General features: G+C 45.6%; 1 protein-coding gene across 3 annotated transcripts in view; it reads left to right on the plus strand.

Annotated features, from left to right (window-relative positions):
- LOC108505488 (neurexin-3) overlaps positions 1 to 20,838 on the plus strand; it is a 915,200-nt gene that overhangs the window by 13,681 nt on the left and 880,681 nt on the right. For 2 of the 3 annotated variants that reach the window (XM_017831535.1, XM_017831539.1), the window contains exon 1: positions 1,116 to 1,134. The exons of the other annotated variant lie outside the window; for it this stretch is intronic. The gene's annotated coding sequence lies outside the window, so the exon portion shown is untranslated. Of the gene's footprint in view, positions 1 to 1,115; positions 1,135 to 20,838 lie in introns of those variants that run through there. 3 annotated transcript variants of the gene reach the window in all.

The following is a 20,838-nucleotide window of genomic DNA, read 5'->3' on the forward strand; positions in this document are numbered from 1 at the left end:
AAGTGTCTGGTGTTGCAGTATGAACAGCATACACAAATTTTACAAGATCATAGGGTCTAGGGTCTAGAGAGAGGGGCCAGAAGGTTTGATTTCTCACTTTTAGTTTTGTGTGAACTTCATGTGCATAATGTTCCTGCCTACTAGTCTTCTCTGAGGTGGACTTTCAGCATGATAACCCATTAAAAAACTTGACATGCGTGTTCCCCACATATGTTTACTGTGCTAAGTGCTAATGCTGATACAACGATAAATAACAATTTCTAGGATGTCCACTCTGAATGAAATACCAACCCAAACACAGTCGATAGTGTCTGTCAGTGCTCTTATCTCTACTTTTACAAGTGAGCAAATGGGCGGATAAAAAAGTTTGAAAGATTTGTGCAAGGTAACAAGAAACGTAGTGGCTGGCTTAAATGAAATGGTCAGTGTATAAACTGACTTGAAATACCCAGTAGGTTTGGGTCAAACTCTGAGCTAGAAGGGAAAAATCTTTGGGAACTTAAAGGTTTTTTTGGGAGATGCATCGTCTGAGGAAGACGTTACCTCCTCCTGCTCTGATGGCAGGTCCCTGGTGGCAAACTTAAGAAGGAAAAAATAAACTGCATCTTCCTCCTTCGCCTTGCTGGGACCAGAGGGGCATAAATCCCCCCCTGCTGTACCGGCCCGCTAAGGGAGCGCTCGGGGAACGGGACGCTGCCGGGCCGACGGCAGCAGAAAACCGCCGGCCTGTTTGCTGGGCGGAGGCGGCGGGAGCGTGGGAGGTGAAGCCCGGCGGAGCGCTGCTGCCCGTGCCCGGGGCCGTGCCCGCTGCCGGGGCCGTGCGGACCGTGCCGGAGGCCGGGGCGCGGACCCGCGGTCTCTTTAAAAGCCGTGGCTGGGCGGGCGGGCGCGGCGCAGGGGGCGGCGGCGGCGGCGCGCGCGGGGCTCGGGCTGCTCCGGCACCGCGGCGCGCTCAGCCCTGCGCAGCTCCGCCCGCGGCTCTCACGGCTCGGCTCGGCACGGCCAGCCCAGCCCAGCCCAGCCTCGCCAGGACCCCCGCAGCCTCCGCGGCTGGGGCCACGCTGGAGCCCCCTGCCCCGCAGCGCAGGCGAGCCGCGAGTTGGCGCGGCGGCCGGCGCCCGCCCGGCTGCGGAGGTGAGAGGGGGCGGCGGGCGGGGGGCGGCTCGGCTTGGCACGGCTCGGCACGGCTCGGCACGGCTCGGCGGGAGCTGCCCGCCCGGCGAGCGCTGGGCGCCGCCGCTCCGGAGCTCCGCGGGTGGGTTTCTCTGACCCTCCTCACGGCAACTGTTTGGGATCGTTTTCTCTCGCTCCCCGCTCCCGCTGCCCCGGCGGCTCTGGGCGCTGCCCGCCCGGGCGGAGTGGGCACGCGCCGAGCCCCCGGGACGCTCCAGCTCCTTTGGCCCGACTTTTTGGGAAATTGCAGTTTCCACGGCGGGGCTTTTTGGAGTGGAAAACTGGGCGGGGGGGGCTCTCGAAAAAGAAGACACTACGCTGAGCTACAGCAGGGAGACCCTTAGAGTGAGCCTGCTGTTTGACTAAAGCTTAAGGATTTGTTAAAAAAAATGCTAACGAGGAAAGAAGACAGGCTGAAGATGAAAGTTTTTTTCTTTAATATTTTTTTCCTCTTCCAAGTCTTCGGATCTATTACGGTAGTGCCTTTCCTCCCCGCCTTCCATTTGTTTGTATTAATGATTTAGTAGCCGTCTTGCCTGAAAACTTCCACCGTGAGTGACTGCTGTGGGTTTTCAGGCAGTCAGTGACCTTAAAGGTTGGTTCAATGCTTTCTTCGTGCAAAATGTATGTGAAATAACCGCTGTGTTGGGCTTTTTTTCTTTTTTTCTTTTTTTTTTTTTTTTTACCAAAAAGAACCCAAACAAAACCACCATAAAATCCACCGGCTTTCTAATTTAAAAGAAAACATCATTCAGTCAGGGAGTGATGTAATTCTCCTACCTAAGGGCAGCGACTCTGGTGCTTTGCAGGTGACTTGTCTTTTGCCTACTCTTAAATTTATTTTGATGGCAATCTTATGTAGCTAGGAAGTAACATATTTAACAATGCTCTTTAAGAATGCATTTTGCTAAAATTGAGCACTTTCTATTTCAATTTTTTTTCCTGATTTCTCTCCCCCGCCCCAAAAGAAAACAATAAAAATGATTAGGCATGAGATCAGCGGCAGAAAAACCAAAGAATTGGGGAGGCAGAACTGGGGATAGAAACATTAAATCGTTTGTAAAAGGATACTTCCAGCTTTTTGTTTTTTCAAGCTCTTTTCCCACCTTTTTGTGTTCAAACTGTTCAACGCTTTGTTGCAAATAGTTTTCACAAATTATTTCTGCTTTTACTAAATATTATTTGTCCCTCCTGTATTTTTTACTGCCCGCAATTGTTCTGAGATAAGCACACAGCCCTCCTAAAAAGGTGAATATTGAAATGACCGCTCACCGATACCTGCTTATTGCATATTTTGAGGGGCTATTTTTTGAGGGGGTGAACTCTTAACTAGATTGGTGAAAAGTCTAAGAGAGATGCTGAGTAGGTGGGAGAAAATTTGATCACAAAAGATTCTCCTTGCTGTGATTATACAGTCAGTTATTAATTGTAACGTTAACCAGAAGGGTGTTACGTCTGTCACTGGTTTCAGTTAAAATGGTCATCAGTGTTAAGTTGGGCAAGTTTATCTAAGGGTTGGTAGTATTTTTGTGGGGAGGAGGTTGCAGAGATTGTTGCTCACGGTTTTGCGACTGAACGCACTTTATCAGCTGAACGAACTAGATTATTGTATAGACATAATTTTCCATTTCTCTATTGGTTTCTTTTTGGTATTTGACACTTTTTTAAATGTTCATGACTCACTAACTTAGTATCTGGTTTTTGGGAGTAGGGAGGTGCAGCTAGGGACACTGGAAGTTGGGGGATAATGTGAGCAACAGGACTGTATTTCTTTATTAAAAAAAGAAAAACAAACCCAGAGTTAGGAGGTGAGGATTCTCTTTCTGGAGCATTCGGGCACCTTCTGGTGGGGTATGTCTCTAGGCTTTTAATTATTTATTTCACTTTTGTCCTTTAAAAAATGAAGTAGAGCGAAACCAAAATGAAACAAAGTAAAATTAGACTAAGCGTTGAAAAATAAATAAATAAAGTAAGGGAACTGCTGGAAGCCCAATACTTGATTTCACCAACCTGGTGGTGATGGCTTCTCGATAGAAGCGATATCTGCCGATATCACCCCTGTTCCATGGCTGTAGCCTGGCCTCATTTTACGCTGCGTTTCCACTGAACATGTTGACGTGCTGCTGCTTATATAAGGAGAAGAACAAATTCAAGCAGATTAGTGCTTGGGATTTTGAGATCGGCTACCCAGATCGGGTTGTGCGTTTTTTTCCTTTCCTTGGGGGAGCTGATGGGGAAAGCTGGAGAATGACGGGAGGGGATGAAATCGGAATGTGTGGTTGGGAGAAGATGGGGGTGATGCGGGGAGCAGCTTATTCGCATAATGTCTGCGCTGCGTCCCTTTTTCTTTTCTTTTTATAAAACCCATTATCTCTAAAAACACATTATTCTTCAGCCCGGTCTAAAAAAAAAAATAGTGGGAGGGGTTATCATAGCGAGGGGGTTTGGTATGGGAGTCATTAGACCCACTGCTGCAAAACCAAGATACAGAAATCCATCTGCACCAACATTTCGGGGGGAGGGAGGGCGTAGAGAGGGGGGAAGGGATGGATTGTCTATCTTGGATTAGCGAAGTGGAGCTTTGTATTCTTCATTTTCCTCCCCATTTTCTGCTATTTTCCCCCATCCCCCCCATCCGCACACCCGCTTTCCTCCTCCCAGCCCCCACACCCCCGAAGGTTTCTCATCCCTTGACGAGAAAATTCTGTGTTACATCCTGATGGCTCTGCGGCTTTTTTTTTAGTGCATCACAACAGTGGCACGATGACCTTTGCTTCATGCCACACAGATTTGGGTTCCCAATAGGACTGTGACCGCAGCTTGGGCACACTTATACACCCATGGTCATGTACCATGGATAGCTTGTGATTTAATTCTGATTTTTGCATGTATGGCTTTGTGTATGCGTGTGGTTGATAAAAATTGGCAGAGGGTAAGGAACGCAGTAAATGCCAAAGGCACGTCCATCCATTTCGCCAGCCCCTCTTGCCGTTCCCTTTTCCTGGTCATTGTGTCACACATGATGAGATTTTGTGCTGGGGAGGGATGTGCCCTATGTGGATGGTAGGGGCCTGGGGGTTGAAGGGAGTGTATATGTACTGGGGAGGGAGGAATCGTGTGGGGGGAAATGGATCTGACGATGCTAATAACATTATTTTGGTCAAATGAATGTCTGGTGATAATGATTCAGTGTAACCATCCGTGAAATACATGCTTGCGACACACTGGAATAAAGGTTACTCCAGGGAGCTCCATCAGAGCCAGGCATGCTCGGGGGAGTGAGCTGTCCCCTTGATGGGGGAAACAAAATTCATAAGCATCCCAGATCCCTTCCCTTTCCAATGCCTCCTTGCATGTCCGAGCTGGAGGGCATTGCGATCGAAAGAGGGGGTGGGCTGCACTGGAGCCAGGACGAAACAAAGCCTTCCCGCTTCATCCTCCTGTGCCATCCTCTCTTGCCCTCTTTGAGCTTAACTGTGCTGTTGATCCAGACGATACAGGAATATCGCCATTTCCATGCAGTCCCTGCCGGAGCCTGGAGGGTGGTGGATTGAGAGGCGGGGAAAAGCTCCTTGTGTTTCTGTTGTAGGATGTGCAGGAGAGCCATGGCTTTTCGTGTCTCAGTAGAGCAGGGAAAAGGCTGGGGTGGGGGAGCAAAGGGAGGTGGGAGTCTCTTATTGTATCCATGCTTCCTTCCTTCTTTCTGCACACTAGAACATGGGGAAGGGCCTGACAAGCCACAGCGAGTGGCTGCAGGTGGCCGGTGCGCAGGGATGAGGGAGCTGAGGCAGTGAGAGCGGGAGGCTTTTCTCTGCATTTCAGGAAGTCCAGGACCCTCTCTAAGGCTCAGAGACCTGCTCAGCACCCTCCTCCTCTGGCTGTGAAGGACCTTCTTGCTTGGTCACGGGCTGCTCGCACCCAGGCAGAGGGGAGCTGTGGGAGGAAGGTGCTCCTGTGGTTCTGCCAGCTGCGGCTTCTTATCTCCTGTGTGTGGCTGTGCCTGCTCTGAGGTCTCTGTGTTTCTGGATCTTTCCATGTCAAGAAGCAATAGCAAAAGTTGAATAAATAGATCTGTCCAGACCTATTGTTGTTTGCCTTTTGCTTTTCTCCTTTCTTTCTGACCTTGAGGTACAGTGGTAAACTACAGCCAGGAAGATGGGGGCAGGGGTGTGTCCAGTGCCCCACATAGTTGGTGTAGGTGATGTCTGGAGAGAGTCCCCTGCTCCCCTGGTTTATGCTCACCGAAGCCAATCTTGCCTCAGCTGCCCAGCTTTACCAGTAGCTACTTTTTGATCTCTTCCTGCCCTCCCTTTTACCCCAGTCACTTTGGAAATTATTGTTATGCTGCAGCTGCAGTGCTTGTAGGAATCATAGCGTCATAGAATAACCTGAATTGGAAGTCCAACTCCTGTCCTGCACAGGACGGCCCCAAGAATCACACCACATGGCTGAGGGCATTGTCCAAGCACTTCTTGAACTCTGGCAGCCTTGGTGCTGTGTCTGCTTCTCTGAGAAGCCTGTTCCAGTGCCCAACCACTGTTTCCTAATATCCAGCCTAAACCTCCCCTGACACAACTTCATGCCATTTCTTCTGGTCCTATCACTTGTCACCACAGAGGAGAGATCAGTGCCTACCCCTCCTCCTCCTCTCACGTGGAAGTTGTAACTGCATGAGGTCTCCTCTTCTCCAGGCTAAACAGACCAAATGCCCTCAGCTGCTCCTCATAAGGCTTCCCCTCTCGACCCTTCACCATCACTGTAAGCCTCCTTTGGATGCTCTCTTATAGCTTTGTATCTTTCTTATACTGGATTCTTATATGGCTGCTCTCAAACATGGTGGCCAGCTGAGCAACAGGCAGAGTGTGTTTGCAGGGCCTGCATGCCTGCTCCCTGCCTTTGGAAGCTGCCTCCCTGGTATTCTGCAGGGCAAAGGTGGGCCCTAGTTTTATAGTTTCTCCTCTTCCCCGGTGATTAAAGTACTGGTGTGTTCTTGTGGCACAGTGAGCCCGCTTTTATGAATTATTTGTTAGCAGGAATAGGAAAAGTTGGAAAAAGCATTATCGTAGGTACACTTCAATGATTACCGTGTGAGTTTTGTAGCTTGCCATGTCTGTTGTGCTTCCTTGAGCTTTCACAGCCAATGGAGAAAAGCGAACATAGTGCTGGAACTTACTCCTGCCCCTGAATGTTTTGTATCCTTGAAGTGAGAGGGGAAGCAGTTCCTCCAGAGCATTCAGAGAATGAGGGGTGGGGCCAGGGGTAATTTGTGGTAGCAATGATGGTGGATTTTAAGTCCCTATGCAAAAAGGAAATAATTATGCCTCTTCCCTCCCTTTCTTTCTTCCCTTTCTAAGCAAGTTACCAAGCCATCATGTGCAGGCAACTCTTACTGTTTTTGTATTAGAATTGTATTTAAACCCTCAACCTAGATAACACCTTCAGACTGCACATGATGGTTGAGCTCTTGTCTGGCTTATTCCTGGAAAGGGAGAGTTTAGTTCCCTGTTTGTTTTAGCAGCAGTGGTATTTCAGTGGACCTTCTGAACTTTTTTGTTTTCTGCAACCTCCTCTGGGGCTCTTTAGTTTATTTTTCTTGAGAAGCAGAGTGTGTTTTCCCCCCTTGATCTGTTTTCCTTTGCCCCTTCCTTAGCTCTGTGCTCAGGGCACGTGCAGGTGGATATCAGGATACTGGCTGAGCTGTGACATGCTGTATCAAGGATAAGGACACACAGTAATCTGTCCAAGAACAAACCGAAGGAGTTGCAAGCTTTATGATGACCAAACACCAGGATAAGAGATGACCTCCTATGATGATGCACGAGACATGACGTTTAATTTAAAACCAAAATGCATCCAGCTTTATCTGCCCCTGCCCCCAACAAGCATGAAGAGAAGACAGGCTTTATTTTGGGACTATTGCCAATGCATCTGGGGCCAGAAATTACATGAATTTTGGTTAAACTTTGGAAATTTTTATCAGCTCTCTTCTCCCCCTCATCCCCATCTTCTAGTTAATAGCAGTCTGTCAGTCTAGCAGAGTTGGTTCTTAATTCACACAGCAAGTGGTGAGAAAGATATTTTGCATTTTGGAAACCAAGATGCCAGAGGAATTGGGAGAATCTTAAAACCAGTACAGTACATAATCTTGATCCAGATTGTTTGCTTTTTCTTTCCTTTGGTTTCTCCTCACTTGGGCATAGACAAAGATAATTCATGTGTATAAAGGACTCTGAGAATCAGAGAGGATGTTTTGACTTCTCACCACTGTCCAAACAGCCAGACCAAGACATGTTTGTAGAAAGGCAGCACAAAGAAGTGAGAATTTTGTTCTTCCTTTCTACTTGTTGCAGGCAGTGGATGAGCTTTCCCTTTTCCTTTTTCCCTTTTCCTTCTCCCTTTCTTCTCTCCCTCTCCTCTTCCTTTTCATTTCCATGACTTTGGGTTAGGCTAGCCTGACTATGGTTTTACTGAAGTCTAGTAAGGATGAAGTGCAGTATCTCTGTAGTAACATACTTGAAAAGTTGAGCAATAAGACTCCTAGTGGAAATACGCCAGTGATGTTGGAAAATCCTCCGTTCTTCCTTAAGGGAAGGTGAGAACGCGATTAGTCTTGTTGCCCTTCACAGAAAATGGTGCTCTCTGAGCACTGTGGACAGCTGTTGGGAACTGTACGCCACACAGCCAGCTTGGCAGAGTCCTCTGTCTGGGCTAAAGCCTTGAGCCTCTCAAGACTCTGGGCTGCTGCTGGTGGATCTATTGAACTATGTCACTATGTGGCTTTTCAGAGGGTGGTGGAAGTTCACTTAGAGCTGTCAGTTCAGCTCTTTCTGAAATATGGTCCCTTGCTACAAGGTGGATTAGCCCTTCATCTGCTTTGCTTCCCCGTGTCTCAGAGCTTTCTCAGAACTTTCTTCTTGTTTCTTGCAGGCATGTGTCTGAGTTCTCTCGCAGGCATGCTCCCCTGCATGTTTTTTGTCTGCTGGTAGAAGGGGTGGGATGTTGGTAAGGGTATATCAGGGATTCGGGGGACTGTCAGCATACCTGTCATCTCTCCGCAGTCTGCTCAGCTCCTGTCCTTTCCAAATTCCTTTTCTCTGCCCTTGATGGTGAGGGACAGCTTATTTCAAACACAATCTGCTTGTGGCATACCTAGCCCTGCCGCTTGTCATCCATCACATCATGGGAACTAATTAACACTAGGAGCTTTGGATCCAGGGAATGACAGTGCTAGGATAGTAGACTCTTTCAATGTCTCTCTTCATAACTAGGGCAGCCCAGTCCAGGAGTTCATGGACTCTATTATCCCTTGCCAACTGCACCAACCCTGTAGTGAGGGTGCCTGTGTGTTTAGCAGGGAGGGTGCTTAAGACCTAGGCCTGCCTCAATAATGCCCTTGACAGTACTGCAGCATCCCCTGCATCCAAGTACCTCCCAGCAGCCGGATGAGAGCCAAGGAATGGGATAGAATAATAATTGATGAGGATGGGGGGAGGTATGATGTAAACCTTTTGAAGCTGCCGGTAGCATCTCCGCTGCCTTTGGGTATATATAGCTGTGCGTAGTTCCAGAATTTTTCTGTGAGTTTGACCCTGTGAGAATCCCCTGCTCATGGCAAAGCATACTGCCCTGTTTCCACTGTGCTTGCTGTGTTGATGGGGGTGTTGTCAGGGGAAACAGTGGTGCTCCCATGGGGATGGCAGAATTAAAGATGAGGCCTCAGTCGTTCTGTGAAGCTACATAGAGAGGACTTGCTCCCCTTCTCCCTCTACTTTCTGTTTTCCTGCTGTTGTGAACCACTTCTAAGAAGGGGAAGAGTTCCATGGGGATGGAAATGAAGGCGACTAAGCAAGAAGATCATGTTTGCTGGCAGCTGAAGGAGGATGAGGAAAGGAAGAACTTTTCAGTGGGGTAGCTGTCTAATGGGACTGACTGCATCTGCAGAGCAGGAAAATGCTGGCTTTGTTTCAGTCTGCTCTTGCATCCCATTTTTTTTTTCCCAATAATGTGTTAATTAAACATTGATTTCAGGGGGAAAAGGAATCTGCTTGAACTGCAGAAACTAAATGGAGTGTGGAGGAATAGGATCTGGTGAGAGATGTGTGGAAGGGCCTTCTGTCAGCTGCCTTCATGACCAGTCATGGAGAGAAGCAAGGAAAGGGCTGGAGAAAAACCTGTTCACCTTCAGTTTAGAGTCCTTCACTTCTCTTAAGTGTGAATCTTGTTCCTTCTGTAACTGCACAGTTTTCAACTGATACGTGCTAAAGAATTACCAGGTAGACAACTATATTTCTCACAAAATACTTAATTTTTATTAAAAAGCAAAATAGAAGAGAGATTCTTTTCAAGATGTTCAAGAGGCTTTCTGTTCAGTTTGTCACTCTTCTAATTTTCTACTCCTGTAGTTGTTGCACCTGTAAGTGAATTGAGTCATGGTGCAACTTAAGGCACCAGTCATAATGCTCTTATTACTTGCAAATATGTAGTAGCACAACTGATCTTCATTTACTGCATGTGGATAAATCAATCTCTGAACACAGATATAAGGTTGTGATGTGCACTTTTAACATCTCTTCTGGTCCTCAGAGCACTGGCAGGTGAGACAAGATTATGATATCTCCCTCCCTTGCTTGGTTGAGCTCTCTTCTGTTCCTTAGACTGGAAGAGCCAATGTGAGGCTATGCTGCCCTCCTTTTGTTAGGGGTGTTAAGGATGCATAGAGAAAATAAGAGATCTTGCTTTAGTCTGAGATCTTACTTGGAATAAACCAGTCTGCTGATGTGAGCAATATATTCTTAATAGTATTAAACAGTTTGATTTGAATTCTTTTGACCACTGTGCTTTCTGTCTTCACTAGTTCTGGGAAATAATGGAGAGAATAACCTGTCTGACCTTTCTGAGCATTGCATAAGTCTGAATTAAAGTGATCTCACAAAGATCTCGATCAGTTCATGCAGTAAGTGAAATAACAGCATTGTTCTGAGAAGGAACCCATCTTAGCTGTTAATTCCTTTCTACACCATCTGCAATATCAATCTACAGAAGGATTTGCTGTAGCATCAGGACACATTTGAAAAGGAATATATTAAGCCACTGAGCAACTATTTTCTAGGAAGATTTTTGACCTGCTGATGTCTGGTCAAACTCACAGAATCACAGAATGGTTGAGGTTGGAAGGGACCTCTGGAGGTCATCTGATCAAACCCCCTGCTCAAGCAGGGCCACCTAGAAAAGGAGACTATGTCCAGATGACTTTTGAATATCTTCAAGGAGGGAGACTCCACAACTTCCCTGGGCAGCCTGTGCCAGGGCTTAGTTGCTCTCACAATAGAAGTGTTTCCTGATGTTTCAGTTTGTACTCGTTGCCTCTGGTCCTGTCACTGAGCACCGCTGAAAAGAGCCTGGCTCTGTCATCTTTACACCCTGCCTTCAGGTAATTTTGTACATTGATAAGACACCCCCTCCACCCCCACCCCAGACTCCTCCCTAGAGTCTTTTCTTCTCCAGGCTAAACAATCCTAGCTCTCCTAGCCTTTCCCTATATGACAGATGCTCATACTCTTCTTTGTGGCCCTTTGTAGTATTCCCCCCATTACATCTGCCTCTCTCTTGTACTGAGGGGCCCAGAACTGCACAGAGTACTTCACATTTGGCCTCACCATGCTGAGTAGAGGGGAAGGATCCTCTTCCTCAACCTGCCGACAACACTCCTTTTGCAGCCCAAGACACCATTAGCTGCCTTTTGTGCAAAGGTATGTTGCTGGCTGATGTTCAGCGTGGTATCCACCAGGATCCCTGGTCCTGTTCTGCAAAGCTGCTTTTCAGCCAGGTGTCCTTCAGCACGTACTGATCCATGACCCATGAACTTCATTACAGGGGTATGGAGTGTCAGCAGAACAGGCAGAGTGGTCCTTAAGTATTAAGAAGCAGAAGTCTGGAGTTCTTTCCCAGAATGTGTTTAATCAGTTTTTCATAATAGTCATCACTTTTGCCATTCATTGAAAACTCAGAATTACCATTTGTAAAGCATTATGCGATCCTTGAAAGGAAGGTTTTGTGTTTCTGAGAATAGAATAGAATAGTTCCAGTTGGAAGGGACCTACCGTGATCATCTAATCCAACTGCCTGACCACTTCAGGGCAGACCAAATGTTAAAGGATATTTTTAAGGCATTGTGCAACTGCCTCAGAGTCATAGAGCATTGACCACCGCTCTAGGAAGCCTGGTCCAGTGTTTGGTCGCCTTCTCTGTAAAGAAGTGTTGCCTAATATCTGGTCTGAACCTCACCTGATACATCTTTGAATCATTCCTACATGTCCTGTCACTGAATACGAGGGAGAAGAGCTCAGCATCTCCCTCCAGTTCCCCTCCTCATGAAGCTGCAGAGAGCAGTGAGGTTGCCCCTCAACCCCCTTTTCTCGAAACCAAATAAACTCAGAGTCCTTAGCCACCCCTCAAAGGACATATGTTCCAGCATTTCAGCAGCTTTGTTGTCCTTCTCTGGACATATTCAATTATCTTAACATACTTCTTAACTTTTAGGAGAGAGAGATTCCAGTTTGTCTTTTTACTATGTCTGGTTACATTCTGTGATCTCTTTTGTAGACCACAAAGAAAAGAAATTTTAAATTATTGATTGCTTTGATTTTTTGAAGGGGGACAAAGAGTGAGAATGTAGGAGTCCTGTGGTGGGACTAAGGCCAACCTCCGCAAGGGGACTCTAAATGCCTGCTATTGCATTGAAGTCTTGGAATTAAAATCTGCTGGTTTGTCTGGTCAGCTCATGCAGCACTTTCAAAGAGGGTATGATACAATATAATTTCAGGTATATGCATTAAAAATACCTGCTGCATATCTGGAAATCAAACGTTAGGACTTTATTGGGAAAATACCAAGAAACATATTGATCCTTGATCCTTGATGTAATTTCATAGAGATCATTAATCAAATACATATAGAGGGTGTATCTAATACCAGTGGACCAAAAGGCATAATTTTGTGGAGCCAAGTCTGAAGGATTTAGCTTAATGTAATTAGTTTTTTTTAATGTGTCCCTTGTCTTCCTTGTTGGTTGATATGACCTAGTTAATGAGTTGCTAGCAGCTCTGTTTGGTACTAGTCGGGTGATAGAATGACATGGTGCCTGGGATGTTGCTGTACTCTTTTGGCAGCAGATTGTAATTTCATTGAATAAATGTATTTTATAAGGCTAGAGTGAGCTGCTGCTTGTTTACTAATAGCGTATCAGTGTACTGGATTTGCGTGGCCAGGTTTTGGTAATGGGGGACTACAGGGGTGTTTTCTGTGAGAAGCTGCTGGAACCTTCCCCCATGTCTGACAGAGCCAATGACAGCTGGCTCCAAGACAGATTTGCTGCTGGACAAGGTTGAGCCAATTAGAAATGATAGTAACACCTCTGTGATAACATATTTAAAAAGGGAAAAAAGTTTTTTCACAGAAGTAATTGTGGCCAGAACAAAGTGAGCATAGGTAAGAGAAACAGCTCTGCAGACACAAAGGTCAGTAAGAAGGAGAGGGAGGAGGTACTCCATGTGGCCCTGCAGTCTGTGGTGAAGATCATGGTGAAGGCAGACTGTCCCTTTGCAGCCTGTGGAGGTCAGTGGGGGTGAAGACACCCACCTGCAGCCTGTGAAGGAGACCCACTGCCAGAGCAGGTGGGTGCCCGAAAGAAGGTTGTGACCCCGTGGGAAGTGTGCGCTAGAGCAGGCTCCTGGGAGGGACCCATGGACTCGTGGAGAGAGGAGCCCATGCTGGAGCAGGTTTACTGGCAGGACTTGTGACTCCGCGGAACCCCACGATGGAGCAGCCTGTGCTTGAAAGACTGTATCCCGTGGAAAGGGATCCACATTGGAGCAGTTCATGAAGAACTGTCACCTGTGGGAAGTACTGACACTGGAGAAGTTCATGGAGGACTGTCTCCCGTGGGAGGTCCCCCACACTGGAGCAGGGTATGGACTCCTCTCCCTGAGGAGGAAGCAGCAGCAGAAACAACATGTGATGAACTGACTGTAACTCCCATTCCCCATCTCCCTGTGCCACTGGTGGGAGGATGTAGAGAATCGGGAATAAAGTTAAGCCTGTGAAGGAGGGAAGGGTGTGGGGAAGGTGTTTTTAGGATTTGTTTTACTTCTCATTATCCTGCTCTGATTTTGATTGGTAATAAGTTCAGTTAATTTCCCCAAGTCGAGTCTGTTTTGCCCATGACAGTAATTGGTGAGTGATCTCTCCCAATCCTTATCTCAACTCATGAGCCTTTCCTTATATTTTCTCTCCCCTGTCCAGTTGCGGAGAGGAGTGGTAGAGTAGCTTTAGTGAGTACCTGGCATCCAGCCAGGGCCAACCCACCACAATCAGGTAGAAATGCAGAGTGAAAAGGGAGTAGTGAATTGATAGGCTTTCGATAAGACAGTAACTCTTTTTAAGAAGTTTGCCTGAACACAGCAGTTCTTCTTTTCATGCTCTCTTTGTTGCCAATGTGTAACATGAGGCTGGAAGTTGATCTGCTTTCTTGGCACAATGTAGGTAATTTACCTATTAAACTAGAAAATGGTCTAAATTCAATAAGAAGAAATTTATTAACCACAAATGAAAAGTCCTGCCCTTGGGATGGTATAATCAAATGTCTATATGTAAAATGGGGGATAACAAGCCAGGCAACAGAACTGCAGGAAAGGATCTGGGAGGCACTACAGTGAGTCAGAGACTGAATGTGAGTCAACAGTGTGGTGATGTTGCAAAAAAGCAAATCTCATTTTAGGGTATATTTAACAGGAATGTCACATGTAGCACACAGGCAGTAGTTTCCTACTCTAGCAGCCGCTGCTGAAGCCATAGCAGAGCACTGCATCCAGTGAGAGGAGGAAAAGCAAAAACAGTGGAAGGAGATGAGGAGAGAGCAGCCAGAGTGGCAAATGCCATCTGCAAGGAGAGGCTTGGTTGGGTTGCTTTAGACTAGAGAGAACATTGACAAGGGATGTGAAAAGCCATCCAATATTTAAAAGCTTGTTTTAAGAAGACAGTGATTAATTGTTTTCTGTGTCTATGGGGGATAGGACAAGAAGTAATCAGCTTAACTTGTAGCAAGGAAGATGTGGAGGCAGGTGCTAGGAAAAGCTTTATGAGTATTTGGATAGTTAGGCAGGAAAACAGTTTTCTGAAAGAGGTTGTAGTGCCCTCATCACAGGAAGTTTTAAGAGCAGATGAAACAGGAGACACCAAATTTTATCTAGGTTGTTTTATTTTAGTTTTGTCAAGTTCAGAAGGGGAACGGGTTGCCTGAACTCCTGACGTCTGGTCCCAGCAGCTCTTGCACTGCCTGAGAGGCAGGCTTCTCTGCTCACTGGCAGTTGTGGTGAGAGCTTGGGGAGGCAGAGCCAGGGCAAGTCACTCCTTCTGCAAATTCCCCTGCAGCACCTTCCATGCCCCTGGCATGATCCAGTTTTATGTCCCAAGAAGGCCTGAGGGAGCTTGTGTGTTCAGCAGCGTTACATTAGCATCCAGCACTCTAAGCCTTTCTATTTCTGCAGATAACAAGCAGAGGGCTGGCCCAGCTTTCTGCATCCTTGTAACTAGGAATTGGAAGTTATTGGAGACCCTTGTCCTGGTTACTGATTAATTTACACTGGGAAGATTTGGAGAAATTTGGAGATGGAAAAGAAGGCTTACACTTCTGCTTTCACCTATTAAAAACCTCTGCAGATTTGTATGGTGTATCACAGTTACAGGATCATTTTTCTGTGCTCTTCCATCAAATGAAGTGGACAAGGACAAAGCATTTTTCTCTCTGCAACATCTTTTCTTTCAGTGTCCTAAAGCAGAGTAGTGTGGATTAGGCATTGCAGGAGGTGCATTTGCAGCCAGTGGATTTGAAAAGAGGGAGCCTAATGCCTGATTCAGTAAAGACATACTTCTGTACTTGTGAAAGGGGCTCATGGCAGCTCCAGAGAGAAGGATGTTACTTGGGAGGGCTTTTCTTCCCTGAGAATTCAGCAAAACCTTTCGACTACTAGCAAGTAATCCAAGACATACTATGTGGCGTGTTACTGCTCTCTTTTGCTGAAGCTTAGATTTGTAGTAACAGCCTGCCTATGAGTTGGGCCTGTGAGTGATTTCTGAGTATCTCCAGTGGAGAGAGCTGGTTCCCCTATCAAACCTCAAAGAAGGAAAATTTTCCTTTTGGTTTAATAGAACATCCAGGATTAGATGCTTGTTGAAGTTGGGCAGTGATATGCTTGGCCACAATGTGTGTGCACAGTTTATAATGTAACTGTTTTCCACCTTCTTACATAAACTTGTAACTGCAGGCTCTTGCCATTCTTCAGAGTGAGTGGAGGATGAAAATACTATCCTCTACTTCTTGGCACTAGAAATGAGTCAGGGTTGACACACACAAGTAGGAGGCAACAGTTTGTGTGTAGGAAGCTTGTTCCGTCCAAAGAAAATCTATGGGTTATATTCAGGGTGTTAGTCCTGCTGCACTGCAAGGCTGGTGTCTTCTTCTGAAAATGAGTTCACGCACACTCATCATTTGGAGCATGTGGAGATCCAGGTCTCAAGGGATGACTGGGTGAAATGGTCAAAGGTAGGCTGGGATGTAATTGTTTGTTTATGAAGCCCCATATTGCACAAAGTTATAATTGCTTAGGAACACTGCTGTGAAGTCAGGAGGGAAACATTCCAACCCAAGGAGATACTAAGATATAACCTAATTATTGTCGTTATTTTTATCCCTGCCTATTGTGGTAGCACCTACACAATCCTTGTTCAAACTCAGGGCAAAAAATGTTCCTTGCCCCAAAGAGCTAGCAAGCTAAGGATGAGACAGGAGACAACAGATGGACACAGATAACTGGGGGAGTACAGAAAACCAGAGATTGGTCAGCAGGATGGGTGGTATGATAGCATGTTGACAGCTTAGCTGTTGTCAAACTTTCTGTAGGCATGTGGCAAAGAATTATAACAATAATTCAAACTGTCCTTTGCTTCGGTGTTGTTGTGTGTGCATCTTCCATCTGTTTTATTTAAACAGCTTAATTCTCACTCAGTGAGGGGTTTGCTGTCCCAAAACTTCCCATCATTCATCTGATATAGGCAGGGAGACACACTGGTCCAGCAATGAGTGTCCACTGCAGTTTTTAAGGGAAAGAGAATTTTATTGATGAAAGAGAATGAGACTAAGCATGAAATTTTGCTGTGTGTTTTAAAGGATGCTGGGAAAAGCTTGACAGATCTCAGCAGGATGAATATCCAAAGTAAGTGGCATAATGCAAGAAGATTGTTGTCTCAAGTATTATCTTACCAAGGTGTTGCAAAAACTATCTAATGGCATTCATAGGCAACAATTTTGTACATATAGGTTATGTCCTTGGTGCTTTATTGGTGAGTGTAAGAGTGCCTGAAAGTGTGGAGGGCTCTGATTCATTGAACAGTTGTTCCAGATGTGTGGCTGTACCACACTTCTGGAGAATTTGGGCATGCTTGGCCTTAGGACTCTGCCTATGCCAGTGTCTGCATTCACATATAAGTCTTGTTTTGGGTGTTACCTTAAGAGGGCCACAAAATGGAGGATAGACATCGGGTAATTTTAGGGAGTCCTTGTTTCTCAATTAGAATTATATCAAGTAACTTTTTGTGGTGCTGTGATGTCCTCTCTCTTTTACTGTGTGGTTTTCTTGTCATCACACAGTATGCCAACATTGGACATGTTACAATGCCTGATGTATGTGTATATGTATAAATATATATATATGATGGGGCTCTGATCAACCTGATCTAGTTGAGGATGTCCCTGCTCATTGCAGGGGGGTTGGACTAGGTGAATTTTGAAGGTCCCTTCCAACCCAAACTATTTTGTGATTCTATATTAATATTTATTAACTCTTGTGTTGCCAATTAATTAAAAGCATCTATGTTTTGGCTCATAATGTCTCCATGCTTTGGTTTGTCCTTTATGCTCACTTAATGTATGGTGAGGTTTCATAGCTGCTTATTGAGTGTTTAGGTTTGGTGCTGAAAAACACAGAATGAAGACTAAATATTCAGCAGTTCTTGAGCTGAACATACCCAGCTCTCCCAGCTTCTTTACATATCATGGTCTAGGCCCTAACCATTAGAATGGTTTGTGCAGTGGTGAAAGCTAATCATATGCTGAAGTGTGTTGGCCTAAGCACAGTCAGCAGGTCAGGGGATGGAATTATTTCCCTATACTAAGCACTTGTGGGATCATGTCTGCTTACTGTGCCTTGTACTGGGCTCCCCAGTACAAGAAAGACACTGACAAAATGCAGCAAGCCCAGAAAAGAACCCCTGAGGAAAACTGAATATTAACTGGCAGCCATTGGGTTGTTTTACCACTGGCCTCAAGCCTTTGAGTGCAGTGGTCCTGTCAGTTTTCCATGTGCTTTGCAGTACACCAACCTGGTACTAGCTGTCTATAAATCATGGAATCACATAATATCTTGAGTTGGAAGGGACACATAAGGATCATCAAGTCCAACTTCCTGCTCCTCACAGCACTACCTAAATCTAAACCATATGACTGACTGTCATCCAGATGCTCCTTGAACTCTGACGGATTTGGTGCCCTGACTGCTTCCCTGGGGAGTCTGTTCCAGTGACTGACCACCCTCTCAGTGAAGAACCTTTTCCTAATGTCCAGTCTGAACTTCCCCTGACACAGCTAAATACCCTTGTTTACCATTATACCATTAGAGACTCTTTCAAAAGTTGTGCTCTCATTTTCTTCATTGGGCCTGTCTCATCACAGAAACAAATCTGGCTGATTTTTTTTTTCCTTGGTAAGTTTTTTTTCCATGCAGGATGTTCCCAGTCACTTTATGGTCATTTGTGTGCTGGATGTTCCCAATCACTTTCTGGTAATTTGTGTGTCTGGAAATGGGACTGATGTTAGGCTAACCAGCCCATAATTCCCTGAATCTTCCTTCTTGTCCTTTTTGAAGACAGGTGTTCCATTTACCTATTTCCAGTCATCAGAAGTCTCCTCAAATTACTGCAACCTTTCCTATGTGACTGAGAATAACCTCACAGTGACATCAGCCATTGTTGCATGCCTCAGTGCTGTTGGGGCATCTTGTCTAGTCCCAGGGGCTTGAGTACGCCCAGTTTGCTTAAATGATTCTTAACTCAGTCTTCCTCTGCTATGGGTAGTTTTTCAGTCTCCTGGATTCTTCCACTGGGCACATGGAACAAGAAGGCTGAGAACAGTCCTTGCCAGTGAAGGCTAGAAAGGGATTGAGGTCCTCACCTAAGTGTTTTCCTTTTACCACTGGTTACTTATTCTATTCAGCTTTGGGCCTACAGTTTCCTTAGTCATGCTTTTGCTACCAGTGTGCATTTAGAAGTCCTTCTTGCCGCCTTTCACATTTTGTGGATTTTCATGGAATTTCAAGCTTTTCTAATTTTCATCCTGACATGCCAAGGCAGAGTTTCAGTACTCTTCCTGAGAAGCACACCCCCACTTTCACCTTCCATTTGCATCCTTTTGTGCTTGAGTGCTGTCAGGAGTTTCCCATTCAGCTGCTTGCTTGCTTCCACACCCACTTGGCTTCCCACAAATTGAATTGGACTGTTCTTGTGCTTTGAGGAGTTTGTTTTTTAAGATCAACCAGGTCTCCTGGGTCCCTTTGTTAGATTATCCCATGTAAGTACTCAGTGAATGATTTCTTAAAGCTCTCCAGTGATTCTTCTGTAACTATAATTGTGCTGGGAAAATGGTTCTGTTTGTAAACTGATTTATATGTCATTTCAGATTCGATTGTTCTTCTCTGTAATTTTTGTCTCTCTCTATGTTAAACACATTGTACCTCTTCTCCCTATTTCCATGTAAGTCTTTTCTGTCTGCTTCTGGTAGTTTGACTCTGGATAGATGCCAGGTACCCACCAAACCCACTTTATCATTCCCCTCTTTGGCTGGACAGGGAGGCAAAATATAATAAAAGGTTCATGAGTTGAGGCAGGGAGAGATCACTCACTGATTACCATCATGGGCAAAAGAGACTTGACTTGGGGAAAGTTGTTGAATTTATCACAAATCAAAATCAGAGCAGGATTATGAGAAGTTAAATAAATCCTAAAAAACAGCTTCCCCACACGCCTCTTTCCTTCATGGCCTTAAACTTTATTCCCGACTCTCTATCTCCTCCTGCCACCAGCAGTGAAGGGAGATGGGGAATAGGGTTAACAGTCAGTTCAGGGTTACATGTTGTTTCTGCCGCTGCTTCCTCCTCAAGGAGAGGAGTCTTTGCTCTATTGTGGAGTCTCTCCCACAGGAGGCAGTCCTCTATGAACTTCTCCAACATTTGTCTTTCCCATGGGCTACAGTTCTTCACAAACTGCTCCAGTGTGGATCCCTTTCCATGGGGGACAGTCCTTCAGGAACAGACTCCTCTAGCTTGGGTCCCCCACAAGGTCACAAGTCATGCCAGGAGCCTGTTTCAGCACGGGTTTCCCACAGGATCACAGCTTTCTTCGGATATTCACCTGCTCCAGTGTGTGGCTCCTCCAAGGGCTGCAGGTGGTTCTCTTCACCCCCACAAATCTCCATGGGCTGCAGGGGGACAGCCCGCCTCACTACAGTCTTCATCATGGGCTGCAGGGGAATCTCTGCTCTGGAGCCTGGAGCACCTCCTTCCCCTCCTTATTCACTGACCTTCACTGCAGGGTTATTCCTCTCCCATATTCTCACTTTGCTCTTCTCTAGACACAATTAATTCTGTGCAAAAGCTTGTTTTTCCTTCTTAAATATATTGTCACAGAGGTGTTACTGCCATCGCTGATGGGCTCAGCCTTGGCTGGAGGTGGGTCCACCTTGAAGCCAACTGGCTTTGGCTCTGATGGACATAGGAGAAGCTTCTAGCAGCTTGTCAGAGCTACCTCTCGGAGCCCCTTGCTACCAGAACCTTGCCATGCAAACACGATACACTGCTTTATAGTCTCTTTTTGCTGGACTCTGTCCAAATATTTTCATGTGTTTTATGATGGGTTTGTTGTTGTTATTGTTGTTCTGTGATTTTTTTCCCCCTGACATCGCCCTTCTTCATACTGTCAGAGGTAAATAATCAAACGGAAAGGGCAGAAGGCACACACTTTCTTTTTCATTCTGCCATTGAGTTATTTCATGACAAAAGCAAATTGCTATCTTTCTTTCGTATCTCTAAAATGGGTCTCAAATTCAATAGTGGAGTTTAAATTCTTTTTGTCGAAGATCATAAACAACAGACTGATTTATTTAATCACATTTAGTACATTCTTCATTTTAGGATTGGTTTGAGATTGTATCCCAAACTGCTTTTTTAGTTAATGCTTGTCAAACTTATCAGCAGATATTGCTAACCTACAAAATTCTGTGTTGTGCCCCATGTACCTTTGTCCTCAGACTTCTAATAACATTGCAGTTAAAAATCCACCTGAAATGATACTGTGGACTAACAACAGATTAATTGTCCTAATAATCATTAAGATCCTAATGATCACGTGTTTAGAAACTGAACTAATAAAGGTACAGTTACATATTCCATGTAACGGTGTTCACAGCCCTTTATGGAGATTCTTTGCCACTGATCAAAAGAGTAAAGACATGGGTTCCTTGTTTCAACCCTTTCCCTCCCAACCCTCTCATGATTAAAGGAG

This window comes from Lepidothrix coronata, unplaced genomic scaffold, assembly GCF_001604755.1.
Source record: "Lepidothrix coronata isolate B3197 unplaced genomic scaffold, Lepidothrix_coronata-1.0 Scaffold192, whole genome shotgun sequence".
In the NCBI taxonomy this organism is placed as follows: Eukaryota; Metazoa; Chordata; class Aves; order Passeriformes; family Pipridae; genus Lepidothrix; species Lepidothrix coronata.